Consider the following 14,800-nt stretch of genomic DNA (forward strand, 5'->3'; position numbering starts at 1 on the left):
AATATGCTTTCTGAATGTTTCAGAAGTTGAAATAACAGTGGGAGTTCCTCCTAACTTGGAGGGCAAAAATCAATAGTGAGCACAAAATTTTGGTTAGCTACTGGGGGCACACCACAGAACACCTACAACACTACCTTGTTGACACACATTGGAGGGGAAGCTGTCTCCAGAGGGAACTTGGCCATGAGCAATATTCTTATTGAGAAATCCTTGCTAGCCACCTGAGGAACTCCAGGGTTGCCCAGAATTCAGGTTGAGATCCATCCACTACTCAAAGGGAAAGATGAACTCCACCAATCAGAAATAACAAGATCCTCAAACCTCAAAGCCATTTACTTCTTATCCACATATAAGTGGAGTATCTACAACTGTTAAGTCACTTTGTGGTTAAAACAACTGAATTGCAAGCTAAGAGCAAAAAAGAAAGAGACTCATAGATGAGTCAAGTGTGAAAGAGTTACACCCAATAGAAGAGAGGTCACGGACAAACACATTTGTTTGGAAAGTTTCTCGTATTTCTATCACTGAAGGCAGGGACAGTTAAATGAATGGGAAGGATGCCTTGCAAAAAAAATAATGCAGTTTTTTTTCCAGAAACTGGTTTATTTTCAAGAAGTCTTAAGGAACTTTTGTACTATATTCAACAGTTACAGTATTAAAACAAGGCCATGACAATCTTATCCATCTATTTCCTTCTCCACAGTGAGTGTATTTTATAGGTACACAATCCAGTCAAACTTAAGAGCCCTTTTGTCCCCTTGCCTCTAATGGAAGCGAGGGGGGAAATCAATGGAACTAAATGCTTAACTTTAGTTGGATGGTGCCAAAATATTGTTTTTTGTGGGAAAGGTTGCGCACTGGGGGCCTTAAGGAGTGGTAGACTAGAAATGGATTTCAAATTAAGCCATTTCATACTTTCCCACCTTCCTTTCTGCTGTTACTGGGTTGGTTGAGAAACTAAAAATGCAGAATAGCACAAATGGATAAAAATGAAATCTGCTTCAGCTACTGGTGGTTGTTTCTACTTAGCCCCCCTTAAATGTGTAGGTTCCAAGACCATTCTGAAAGTCTAAGTCTTAAAAACAAATCAGATAGGGTTGGCCTCACTGGCACAGTACAGCAGCTGAGAGCATGATGAGGAATGCCTCTAGCTGAAACCTATAATGCTAGCCTACCTTACATGAGTAACCAAACAAAGAAGCTATCAATGTCAGCCTGTGTAGACCTCTGTTTGCTTTACTTCCTTAGACCAAAGACTGCGGCTAATGAAACAAAAGCTACAGGCAGAGCTTGCAGGGCAAAATAATGACCATTTTGAAAAGAAAACAACTTTAAACCTCTGCCAAATTCTGGTGACATTGTCATAATATTGTAACACTTCAATGTCACCCAATTTCCCTTTCCTTCTCCCCTATTTCTGTTTTCTCCATGTAGCCTGATGAAGGGTTCTGGAGGACTTGAAAGCTTACACACTATTTTGGCCTTTTAGAAAAGAAAAGAAAGAAAATTATTGCTCTAATATGGATATTGCAGTTGTTGCTGTTGTTATGGGCCAACATGGCAACCTTTGCTTTTTGAGCTTCTTTTGTGTGTTTGTAATAAGCAAGCACTCAAAGTATGAATAAAAATAAACCAAATGCTAAAATGTATCTAAACGCCTATACTATTTACAAAAATAAATTATATAAATGTTACAAAAGGGCATTTTCAAGTTATACTGAAAAGTTTCTTCCTCATTTTAAAAAAGGACACTGTCATTGCCTATAATGAAGATTTAGGTCAAGTTAAGATCATATATAAATAGTCCCATTACAATGAAACTAGCAGGTTCTAAAGCAACATTGGGTTACTTCTAATATTTTCAAATCAGGCATCACTTTCTTTACCGACAAGTGGTACAAGTACAGGCCCAAAATTTATGGGCGGGGGGGGGGGGGGGACTTCCAGCCACGTCTGTGGCACCTTCCGTAATTACTTACATTGGAAATATCAGGAAAGCATTAATTTTTGTGTACATGCTTTTTGGCAGCTAGAACAAAGATCATCAGTCCCTTGTGATGAGCTAACTCTTCACGCTCCACAGGACAGTCAGGAAACATTTCCTTATCGTTGTACTATTCCAGGCCTACATATTTTACACACAAATAAACAGGTTCATTTAATATCTAATGTATCAATTAGTACATGGAGCTGTGCTCTGAATACAGGTAAGCTTTCCTGGCTTTCCCAAACCCACAGTGAATGCCCGCATAGATTAGTCACACTTCTAAGTGCTCACTGGGGTATATGACCAGCACAGAGGGTCGCAACACCATATTTACTTTATCATCTTTCCTATGACTCATCGTTGCCATGCCTCACTTCACGAAATATAAGGCAAGCAGGGAGAGGAAAGCGAAATCTTAAGAGTAGGAGACGAGCTAAGGCAATCCCCTAATGTTCCCTGGCAAACCAAAAAAGGGGTCAGAATGCCAGCCCAGCCCTATTTCTTTAATGGGGAAAGTGTGTACCAGGGCACCGACAAGAGCAGCTACCTCTGAAACCTCATTCCCAATCCCCACTGGGGATTTTGAACAGAATGCTAAATGACATATATACACAAGCAGAGAAGAATGTGGAGCTGGAAAGTAAATTATTGTTAACAGGCAATTTATTCATTCTTCTTCTCCCAGAGCCTGCATTCCCTGGCTGAGCCTTAAGGGTGTGGTGGTTATGCAGTATTATAGGCACAAAGTGGAGAGGCCTCCGTTATGATCCTTTCCATTATCATTTTGGATAGTTTGTTGGGGGACTTATGGCATCAACAATACAATAAGCACACAACTGTGGACCCTTGATTTTAATGTGAATTAATTGGGGTGGGGGAGAGAGGGAACGGGCAGATACAGCAACCAAATGAGCAAAACAAGGTAGAAAAACTAAGCCTCACTGTAAGTTACATAAATTTAAGCTACTAGGATACCTTTTTAAAAATGCCTCATCCCCTACTCACCCAATGGATCGATGTGCTCTGCAGGAGAGGGCACTCTGCAGATACCATTTATTTATATTTATTTATGTGTCATTAAAAAAAGACATCAAAGCGGTTTACAGCAATGAAAACCAGAAAACACAAGAAAAAAACCGCTAGAAAACTTAGAAGCAGCCACCAGTTAACTATTGGGGAAGGATGTGTTCTTAATTGCCTGCATAGACCTGATGGAATAGACGTTGGCACTTACTATTGGCAGGACAGGGCTGACGACCCTAAAAGGAACAATTTCTAGTTGCTGTCAAAGAGCATCACCCTCAGGGAATGACACTCCTGCAGATGATCTCGGTGACCAAACTGGGATAAAAGGGTTACGGCAATCCCTGAACCCTAGACCTAAATTAATACAATAGCCTTCAACCTGGCTTGGTAGGAAGTGGGCACCAGTGCAACTGTTTTAACAATGATGCTGTATGTCCTCAGCCAGAAGCTTCCATCAGGAGCCGGGCCACTGCATTCTGCACCATCTGGAGCTTCCAAACCAGACCCCAGAGAAGTCCCACATACAGCGCCCTACAGTAATCCAGCCTTAAGGTTAGCAATGCATTGGCTGAGGTACTGATTCCATCTTCAGTTAAATATGGTACTATATATAATACTCAGGCCTTGGGTGGCTAAGCTGGCATCTAAGGTCATGCACATCTTTTAGTGGGGTGGGTGCTATTACGCTATCAACTGAGCATTTTAGGTATTTTGCATTATGCACTGTTTTAAACTGTCTGATTGTTTTATCTGTTATCTTGCAAGTCTCTCTGGGATATTTTTTTAGGTAAAAAGGGACTAATCTAAACAACAACAACACCTGTCTTGTTGTAAAAATGCTATTGTATTAATGCTGAAAAATCTATAAAATGACTTATGACCAGTCCAAGACATTTTGCTGCCTCAGTCAAAGGGCAACAGGGTGCCTCTTGTACCATGTACAGAAAGCTGACTGGCTGTTGAATCTTACTTCAACACTGGGAATAGGGCTGCATCCTTCACTACAGCCAAGGATAGCAGGCTAGCTTTGGGGGTATGGGGCAGGCCATGTGGGACACACAGCTCTGTCCCCCAACATTCACCACCTCTCTCTGCCTGCCTGCCTGGCCGCCCCCAGCATTCGTAGCCTTCTCAGATAACCACCTTACTCTTACTAATGGCAAGGCCGATGCACCTTGTTTTCTGATCCTATACATCACATAAGAACATAAGAAGAGCCTGCTGGATCAGGTCAATGGCCCATCTAGTGGCCGCCCAGATGCCCCAATGGGAAGTCTACAAGGAAGTTTGAGCACAAGAGCACTTGCCCCTCCCGCTGTTTCTAGCAACTGGTATTCAGAAGCATTGCTGACTCTAACTGTGGAGGCAGAGTAGAGCCATCACCCTAATTAGAGGTATCCGGATACACCGGATGAATCATTTTGCTCATTTCATCAAGAAGAAGAAGAAGAGTTTGGACTTGATATCCCGCCTTTCACTCCCCTTAAGGAGTCTCAAAGCGGCTAACATTCTCCTTTCCCTTCCTCCCCCACAACAAACACTTTGTGAGGTGAGTGGGGCTTAGAGACTTCAAGGAAGTGTGACTAGCCCAAGGTCACCCAGCAGCTGCATGTGGAGGAGCGGAGACGCAAACCCGGTTCACCAGATTACGAGTCCACTGCTCTTAACCACTACACCACACTGGCTCTCCTTTTATCCTTCCCCCTAAATTCACACAAGCAGGGACCCACACATTTACTTAGAATTTTGCTTCAGGTAGGAATCTTAGTCATAACACAACTGACAAATAAGCTGCAATTTTAGAGAATTTAAGTGAGTACCAGTAATCATTTGAGATTTCAGGGCAATCTTTTAATATGTTGCATCAGCCAGTCTTGATGTTGTATTTTTAAAGGCTGCTAGCATTTTGCATATTTAAAGTCCAATATCAAGAGGAAAGATAATCTACTAAGATAGACAGCAAAACCAGATCTTAATGTATTGTTCTTCCATGGACCGTAGCTTAAAAATCCAATTTGGAGTCCAGAAGTGGATAACTTTCTGATCAAGTGTGATAAGTCCATTAAATAATTGGTGATAAGGAAAAAGTGACTAAAGAATCAACCTTTAACTTCAAAATAATGTTGAATTTTTCACCCCTGCCCCATAGGCTAAGATGCTAACAGTATTTTAATACAGCATTCCAGTATCTTCATATATAGATCTGGTTAACCAAGCACAAAAGGATGTGGTATAATAAAGCATATGATGAATGCTGTATGGAGAAGGATAAAATACACACAGCTGAGTGTGGGTTAAAAGTGTGTGCATTTGTTATGTATGAGGCATCCAATTAAATCCCAAGTGCTGCAGTACAGGGCATCTCCACGCCACAGACTTTGGTTCAAAAGGCATGCCCTATTTCCCAAGGCCCTCTGGGAATTGTAGTTCTCTACAGTATGGTCTCTGAAGTAGAACGCTCTGCAGTATTTCAAACTACAATTCCCATGATTCTTTAGAAGCAGTATGGCTGTTAGTTAAGAAATCAATTACATTTGTAACACAAATATTCCCCGAAATTTCAAGACAGGAGTGCTGAAAGACCTGTGTCTGAGATCTTGAGATTTGTCTGCAGCTATCCAGCTCTGGGAAACAAAACCAATATACTTGTGACGAAGAATGAGGAAATGTTAGGAAGCATTACAGAAAATTGTGAGGAAGAACAAAAACTGACAGCTGGGAGAATTGAGAGCACAGCGCTAGGAATTTCTTCTTGACAAATGTAATATAGTGCATACATAGGGAGAATTAATGAAAGCTACTCATGCACACTGCTGAACTTTACAATTCACTATAACCGCTGAGGAAAAAGACCCGAGGTTAGTGCAGACAGCTCTCTGGAAGCATCTGCTCGGAAAACAGCCCGTCACAGAGCAAATAAAGCATTCGGCCTCTAAGGGTAATACTAGATTCCATGATGCCCTTGACCATGCCAGCATAACTGGAGCCAGCTGAGTAGTACTTTATCCTAGGCCAGTCTTCACCAACCTAGTGCCCTCCAGATGCTTAGTTTTAAATAATCCAACATTTGCCCCTACCCACCCCACCACCTCAGAAAACAGGATGAACAGGTGCAGGAACATCTTGCCACAAAACAAGCCCATGTCTTTTAGAAGGCAACTGCAGAAAATCAAGTGCTTAGGAATACTGACCACTATGAAAGATTTGGTGAAACCCAGTTTGGACATGCTTTTGCAAATTACCACCACAAATATGAGCAGATGGCAGGCCCTGCAGCCATCATTAGAGGGCTGGGTAAAATGAATGCACTTTTGCGCCCCATGTGTTTTATGAGATCTCTTAATTACCAACTGCTTATTTTTGCAGGCTCTTGAGAAGATTCCTATGGAGACTAAAAGCAGTGCACACCCTTTGCCAACTTATATTTGTCCATCCAGAAAGTTAATTTTATTTCCCTAACCTTCATTTCTATCATTCTGATCTACCCTCCTTTATTTATGTTAACCCTAAAGCAACATCATTAATATCCCCAAATGGGTTTATTTGAATCTATATTGGTGGATCCATTGGGGAGTGACAATACACAAGCTTTGCATGCAAAAGGTTACAGGTTAAATCCCTGGCATCTCCAGGAAGGGCTGGAAAACTCTCTCGTCTGAAAATCATGAGAGATGCTGGCAGTGGTTACATGCAATACTGAGCTAGATGGACCAATGCTTTTATATCCCCTTTGAGTCCTTGGTATTTTGACCACCACATCCTGTACGTTTCTATATATGCCAACTCCATTGACTATGCAATGGCTTGGATCTTTCACCAACAATTCTACCCTGAAATCCGCTGAAAAGACCTTTGTACACAAATCATGGGATGAATGCTGAGATTGACAACCTTGCTGGACACGTAGAAGTCCCCCTACTTTCATAAGCAGAAGGGCAGTGCTGTATTTTTAAGTGAGATATAAGTGGCCATGCTTATAATGCAGCACCTTTGGGTTCAGGTACCCTCTCAGTCTCAGCCTGCTCTGCCATGGGTAACATTCAGCTACTCAAGGGACTAAAACATTTCCTCATTCCACTGTTGCGTAAGTCACTTCGGAAGCCTTTTAGCTAAAGAGTGGGACAAAAATGGTTCAAATAAAAATCTTATATATTTGCTAATTATTTTAAACAAAGAGAGAGAAATATGTATGTATGAAGCACAGAGGGATTTTGAGATCCCTGGTAACAGGAAAAGGAGGAAAACTACCAGTTCTCTACAGTGGAAGTTTTGCTTCAAAGCAAGTAAATCACCACCATAAGACATGCTCTGTTTACTATAGCATAATGGTTTTCCTAAAGAGTCCCATATAACAATTCTATCTCGGATCCATATGACTGGCTTTGCAGGATCTCTGAAGGTACCGTATTTTTTGCTCTATAAGACTCACTTTTCCCCTCCTAAAAAGTAAGGGGAAATGTGTGTGCGTCTTATGGAGCAAATGCAGGCTGCGCAGCTTTCACTGTGCAGCGATCCCTCTTGCTGTTCTGGCTTCTGATATTCAGAATATTTTTTTTCTTGTTTTCCTCCTCCAAAAACTAGGTGCGTCTTGTGGTCTGGTGCGTCTTACAGAGCGAAAAATACGGTATATTCACTCTCTCACACACTTTGGCCCTGTTCAAATGTTGCCCCATTCTGAACATTAGAATCACGAACTCAAACCTTGCTGCCATTTAGCTATTTAGCTTATCCAGACCCATTTTGGGATACTTCTAGGAAAAAGTCAATGTGTACTGGCTTAGAACTGCTTTGCTAGCAGTCAAGAGCAATGTCCTCCCAAAATTTGCCTGAACACTATGGTTATACAAATTGTTACTAAACACTAGCAAACTTATTTATAAAAGTTATGTTTGCTGTATTGTTAATATCTAGAAGGAGAAAGTGATTATACTGCAATTTTTTGAAGACTACAGAAACTTTCCAAGATTCATTTTGCAAAACTGAAGTGTTTCAACTCCCAGAAAGAGAGAGCAGAGATTCTCTGGACCAGTAAAAAGAAAATGACACAGTATGAGAGTGCATGGATTCCGCACATACAGAGCATGCCCTGTGAGCATGGGAACAGGAAGCTCTGGATACACATCTTGCAGAAATGAATGAAGCAGTACCTTCTCTCCTATGTGTGGCACACTAAAGCCACACAGAGCTTTAGCAACTGGGAGGGATGTTTGGAACACAATTTTGTTCACAAATTGCAACTAAACACGCATGAGAATGCAACAGCTCTGCTGATCGAGGGCCAATATAGTCTGGCATCCTGTTGCCAACGGTGACCAGCCAGATACCTCCAGGAAGTCCACAAGCCCTCTCCCACTGTTTGACTGCAGCATCTTATCTTTAAAGATGTATTACTCTGTCCAGAGATATAACACCCAAATAGTGGAGCAACACAACTCAAGTATTTGCACTTGTATTAAGTCCAGAAAAGAATGAATACAAGGTATGAAAAATGGGGTTTGCAAGAAATTGGAACAACTGGACAAATTTAGTTTGTTAGCAAGATTTGTCCTAAAATAAGAAGCTGCAAATACAAGATTTATGAGAGAAGAGGCAGGCAGCAGTGCTGCCTCCTTGAAAATTATAACCTTTGAACAGCCCAAATGCTTTCAAAGCATGTCTTCTAAAAATCATGGGGGCTAGAAACTTGGCTATTTTTTTTTAAGAAAACAAACCTGAGCACCACTAAAATCCAGATTCCATGATACATGATAAGCTCCAAAAGAAAGCGGCCTAATTTTGTATTTCCTTGCTATAAAACACAGCAGGTATGTGTCAAAACTGGAAGACAAAATAGGGGGTGGCTGCAGAAACTGAGTCGTTCCTATGCAGGAAGTAACAGTAGCTATACTTGCATCACATTTATTTACCCTACAGCAAAGATACACATCATAAGCAATATCTCAGTCACTGCACAAGAGACTTACCTGTTCTCAGAGGGAGAATTCATTGAACAACCCCCCCAAAATTGTAAAGTAACACAGAAGTCCACATCATTCTCATTCTGCAGAAGAATGTAAAGCCCTCACTCCTGCCCAGCCATCTCTAAGTAATCGCTCTGCTTTACAAGATCTGAGTGGCACAAAGAGAACCAGCAAGGGGGAGGGAAAAAACCAGCCACCCCCATGCACTCCAAGCATCTGCAACCACAAAGACTCATGCTTGCAATGAGATAACTCCAGATGCTAAAAATAACCAGCCGGCTGCAATTCCCACTGTATGTAGCTGGGCAGAAACACTTCATTTCCCCCAAGTATGCTTCCTCCTAAAACGCAACATTAAAAAGCCAAACTTAGGCCTTTGTGGCATGTTTGCCCTATGTGATAACCTCTCTTGTAAAATGAGAATAAGCTGTGGAACTTTTGAAAGAGTAAACCTATGCCCAAATTGATCTTTAGATTTCATTTATCGGACTCTTTGATGTAAAAGAAATGACCAGATTAGATTATGGACTTCTAAGTTAACCAGAAGGTTGGTGGTTTGAGTCCACCCATGGATGCCTGTGGGCAGGATTCCTGCATTGAAGGGGTTGGACTCAATGATCCTTTGGGTCTCTTTCAACCCTACAATTCTAGGACTGCCTAGATGTCAGCTTCCCTCTTTGCACCTTTCAGTCATCACCATGGCTGAGCAAGGATTCAAACTCAGTCCTGTTTCAACACACAACACTTTAATCACTATACTGGGGAGACCCCAGAGGAAATCTGCAAGGGAGAGAATAAATGGGCAACAGCACCCCCAAACAAATGTGAATCACTCTGAATGACACATCCACAGCATTGGGAGGCTGTTGCCTTTGAGATGCTAAGGCATCAGAACAGCCTGATGCTTTTCTTTTTGCATGAAGGTCACATCCACATGATACATTTGAACCACATGGATTCCCCCAAAGAATCCTGGAAGCTGTGGTTTACCCCTCACAAACCTACCATTTCCAGAACACTTAACAAACTACAGTACTCAGGATTCTTCGGGGAAAGCCATGTGTGTTAAATGTATGGAGTAGATGTGACCCATCTCCTGCCAGCGCACCAATCTTTGTCAACATATATGCAAAATAACTGGGGGGGGGGTGTATCTGATAAAATGAGCTCTCTGGCTACTACAAGTGAGAGTGCCTTTCACCAACACAACAATGGGGTCAAAAAGTATGATGGGGAATCTCATAGCAGGAAGTTTCCTAGTAGTGTGAGTGTGCTACCTGGGAAGCTTATTTTGGTAGGCAGGGGCATATAAAATTATTTTTATAGCTCAGATTTGCTCATGCAGCTCTGAAGAACTGGGAACAAGAAACCAACTAGGTATAAGAGTAGTGAAGAAGGTAATGGGTATGCCTGTGTGAATGTTGAGAAAGGAGCACTTTTGAAATATACTTCATGGACACAAGGCCAAGGTTCAGTCTTTATTGCCATTTAGACAAGCCCTGGCAAAGAAACCATCTGCAGAGGTGGGAACAATTGGCTGGAAGTGCTTAGAGACTAGAGAAAGGGGGATTCATAAAGGACTGAGGAGGCCCTTATGCTATTGGAGTTTGCAGCATCTTTGCAATCCATATTTCGCATGTTTGAAGGCTTATGTTTTTGTAATATTTTTTAGACCATCCACATCAATCCCTAGTATGCGAGAAGCAGAATTTGTACCTTTTAGGAAGTACTGTATATATTTTCAGCTCTTAGATTATACAATCTACATCTGCCTTCCCTAACCTGGTGCCTTCTAGACGTTGTTGGACTAAACCTCCCACCACTATTGATCGTGCAGGCTGGGGCTGATGGGAAGTTGTGGTCTACAACATCTGGAGGGCACTAGTTCCAGAGGCTTAAAGATAAAAATGTCACTCCTCTGCACATTTACCAAAGTCTGTGTACAGAAAGAAACCACTTTACAAATGAATACACTTGAAACAGTCATTAGTCAACCTGTCCTGGAAGCAAGGCTTGAAAACAAAGTATGTCCCATCATGTGTTTCATAAAAAATTATTACAGAATCATAAATCACCAACTCGGTTAAAAATGTATCATGACAATTATTCAAATAATCAAATAACTAAAACTTCAAAGAATAATAAAATCCAGAATTCTAGAAACAAGTACGGTAAGCAACACTGAATAAAACTGCAGCCTAAAGCTTTTTTCTAAACCATCCTGCCTCGTCTTAATACACAAATGTAAGCTAGCTAGCTAGCAAAAAAAGTGTGCAGTATTTTGTGTACTTATCTGCAAAAGGGTAATTAATGCTGTGACCAAGTTGACCTAATATCTAAGCTTACGAGAACAAAGAAGAATGCTTTCAGTGTTTTATTGAATGGCCTTTGAAACAAACATTCAGAGTTCTCCTGCAGCTCCTATTCATTTCAATGCAGCTGTAGGTAAGATGCAGTAGATGCGGTAGATGCGATTGTGCCGCATTATGGGTCAGTTTGAAAGCAACTACTCTATTCCCAACTTAAGAATGGAAAGCGAAATATCAGTGGACCAGAAAAGAGGTTTAAAGATGCTCACAAGGCAAATCTTTAAAAATGTAGTATTGGCACTGATAACTGGGAAACACTGGCCTGCGAGTGCTCCAATTAGAGAATAGCATTTTCCAAAGGTGTCATGGACTTTGAAGAAGCACAAACTCAGGGTGAAAAGAAGAAATTAGCTAAGAGGAAGGCACGTTTGGTAAACCCTCACCGTAATCAACGCCTACCTGGAAACCTATGTCCCCATTGTGGAAGGAACTGTGGATACAGAATTGGCCTCCACAATCACTAACGGATTCACTGTTAAGACCGTTTTCATGGAAGACAATCTTACTCGGCTATAAGTGATCGCCAAAGGAGGAGGAAAAGGAGGTAAAAACTTCCCAGTATATGTGATTGTGCAGCATTTCAGGGCAGTTCCGTGCATCCCCCACTCTGCTTCCCACCAAAAAACCCACTACCTAAGTAAACCACCTCAAATTGCCTGATAAATAAACAATCCATTCAGAACAGTTGGGAAATAAATTTTAGCCAAGAATACAGGGGAATCAACTACTTGCTTTTGGGGATCAAGGAACCTGCACATCAGATTGTTCATGCACCAATCAAAAACTTGACTCAGATCAGTCCAGCCTAGTACCATGTTCCTCTGATTGGAAGCTGTTTTCCAAGATTTAGACAGGGATGGGAACCTGAGGTCCTTCAGAAGCTGCTGGACTACAATTCCCATCATTTCTGAACACTGACCATGCCTGCTGGGGCTGATGAGTATTACAGTCCAACAACTTGGGGAGAGCCACAAATTCTTCATCTCTGGCCTAAGAGATGTTTCCCCACCCTAAAATTACCCAAGGTAATTTTAATTGGAAGTGGTTTGATGCATACAAAACATGTCCTGTACCAGTGAGCCATGAAGCGGTGTTTTAGGAACAGCATAAAATTCAAAACTAACTTTCAGTACATTGCAATCACACCTTTGCCAAATGAGAGCCATCGTTCATCTCCACATAAGCAGATTAAACATGTCAGAAGTACAAATAAATGGAAAAATCTTCTCAGGCTGCTTCGTGCCAGTTTTGCTGCTCTCTGTCTGATAAACGGCAGCAAATAGTCTATTAAAGCTTTCTACTTAAACTCATTTAAGAATACAAGAAAATTTCTTTTTATATATAGTTTGTTAATGGTGCTTCTAGGCTGGCCCATAACCACAGTTCTCTGGATGTCATACATGAAATATATTTTCCTACGATATAAAATCAAAACACGACTCCACGTTGATTTTCTTTTGCAACAGAACCACACTCACTGGCCTACATTTCTGTATTTATTAAATTTCTATACTGCCCTTCATCTGAGGATCACAGGGCAGTTTACAATACAAAACCACAAAGAATATAACATAGTAACAAACAACATCAATAACCCCCACCCACCCCCAGTATATATTTATTGTATTATGTACAAAGAGTGCATCACGTCAGGATGATTCAGCACTGACTACACTACTATGACTCTATCTTGAAACACTGCAAAACTAACAGCAACACCCCCACATAAAACCACCATAGAGACAGATAGAATTTTATATATATATATATATATATATATATATATATATATATATATATATAAATACAATTTCTCCAATCATCTCAAGGCAGTGTACTTGGTTCTGCCCACTCCACTTTATACTCATAGTCCTACAAGGTAGGCTAGGCTGAGAGACAGTATTTGTCCCAAGGTCACACAGTATGTGACATGGTTGAGTGGAGATTTGAACCCGGGTCCCCTCAGTCCGAGTCCAGCACTTCGGCATGACAGCATGGTGTTTGCAGCTCTGCGAGACCGTGGCAACACTAGAAAGCAGGTATGTGAACCCTTAAGGTTAAACACATAAGGAAAATAGATCAGTGCGGCCTAGTGGTTCCACGATGTTCCAGTGCACTGTGGCACTCGTCACAGTGTCCCATTGCGCCAGAAGCTGTTTAGTCGTGCTGGCCACAAGACCTGGAAAGTTGTCTGTGGACAAACGCTGGCTACCTTGGCCTGAAAAGTGAGATGAGCACTGCACCCCATAGTCACACTTGACTGGACTTAACTGTCCAGGGGTCCTTTATCTTTACCTTTTACCTTAGTGGTTACATGTTTAAAATTGCAGAAACCTAGGTTTAAATCTCCAGTCATGACCTTGGGCCAGTTGCTCTTTCCTAGCCTGACTTATCTCGAAGTGTTGCAGTGTAGGTATTGTTGCTGTTGTTGTTATCATCATCATCCATTAATGTTGTTAGTCGCTTTATCTTGTCCAAAGCAACTTACAACCATCTTGTGCTGGAGGAGAAATATGCAGAGCATATACTCTTTGAAGGGAGGGTATAATGAAAGGGACGACTTCTCCCTTTCCACTTTTGCCATACCATGAATAATTTTACACACCCCTACCATGGCCATCTTCCTCACTTTCCCCCCTAAATTAAAGGGGGCCCTGAACTTACTAGTTGAACTGCTATAGACTTCCCTAAAGATTCATGGGAATTAAAGCTTAGGAAGGATGCTGAGAAATCTATTGAAGAGCCATATCCAGACCCCAGGCTGGTACTTGAACCAAAGCCCTTCCCAGTTAAAAGATCTGCAGCAGCTTTTCATGCAGATTGCTGTGATGAGTTCCTTTTAATGCACTGGGTTTTTATTTATTCATAACTTTATTTATTCATAATTAGTCGGGAGTTGACAACCCAGTTTTCTGCTTCACACACCAGGCTGGGCCACTTGCTCACAAATAACTCACCTGCTGCTCTTTGTGGGTGTGGCTGAAGTTACCTTTCTATGGAAGATACCTTGAAGTACTAAGACCAGCTACTGCATCTAAAGATTCACTTCAAAACACACAGCATTGGAATCAGCCCTAAAGCGCAATCTGCAATAAACAATGTGTTTTCCAGCAGTAGTTAAAGGTATATTTTTTTCCTTTAGTGGTGCAAAATGTCCACCCACAAAAACCAATAGCAGAATGTTATGAGACGAGAAGGGATGAAAAGAAAGCATGGCCACTTCTTCCTGGAAAGAAAACTGGGTGGTATGAACACACTCTAAAGGGCACAATATACAGCTGCAGGTTTTTTAATATTTTCTGGATTCTTTAAGCTAGAGAGCGTATCTTAAAACTAACAGGTTAAAAGGGAATTTGTACTAAGGTTGCCTTTTTCCACTTTGAAAGCATTCCATTATGGCTCTGCCAAAAGTGTTTTGTAAGCCCTTCTACATTAAATCTGACATTTCCCTACCACTA

At 41.3% G+C, this 14,800-nt stretch overlaps 1 protein-coding gene across 4 annotated transcripts in view; it reads right to left on the reverse strand.

The window, feature by feature from the left end:
* The window catches only part of TAOK3 (TAO kinase 3), a 121,321-nt gene that overhangs the window by 96,703 nt on the left and 9,818 nt on the right, over positions 1-14,800 (reverse strand). Inside the window, exon 1 of one of the 4 annotated variants that reach the window (XM_083589951.1) lies at positions 8,977-9,104. The exons of the other annotated variants lie outside the window; for them this stretch is intronic. The gene's annotated coding sequence lies outside the window, so the exon portion shown is untranslated. Of the gene's footprint in view, positions 1-8,976; positions 9,105-14,800 lie in introns of those variants that run through there. 4 annotated transcript variants of the gene reach the window in all.

Source organism: Podarcis filfolensis, assembly GCF_964270895.1.
Source record: "Podarcis filfolensis genome assembly, chromosome: 16".
Taxonomy (NCBI): Eukaryota; Metazoa; Chordata; class Lepidosauria; order Squamata; family Lacertidae; genus Podarcis; species Podarcis filfolensis.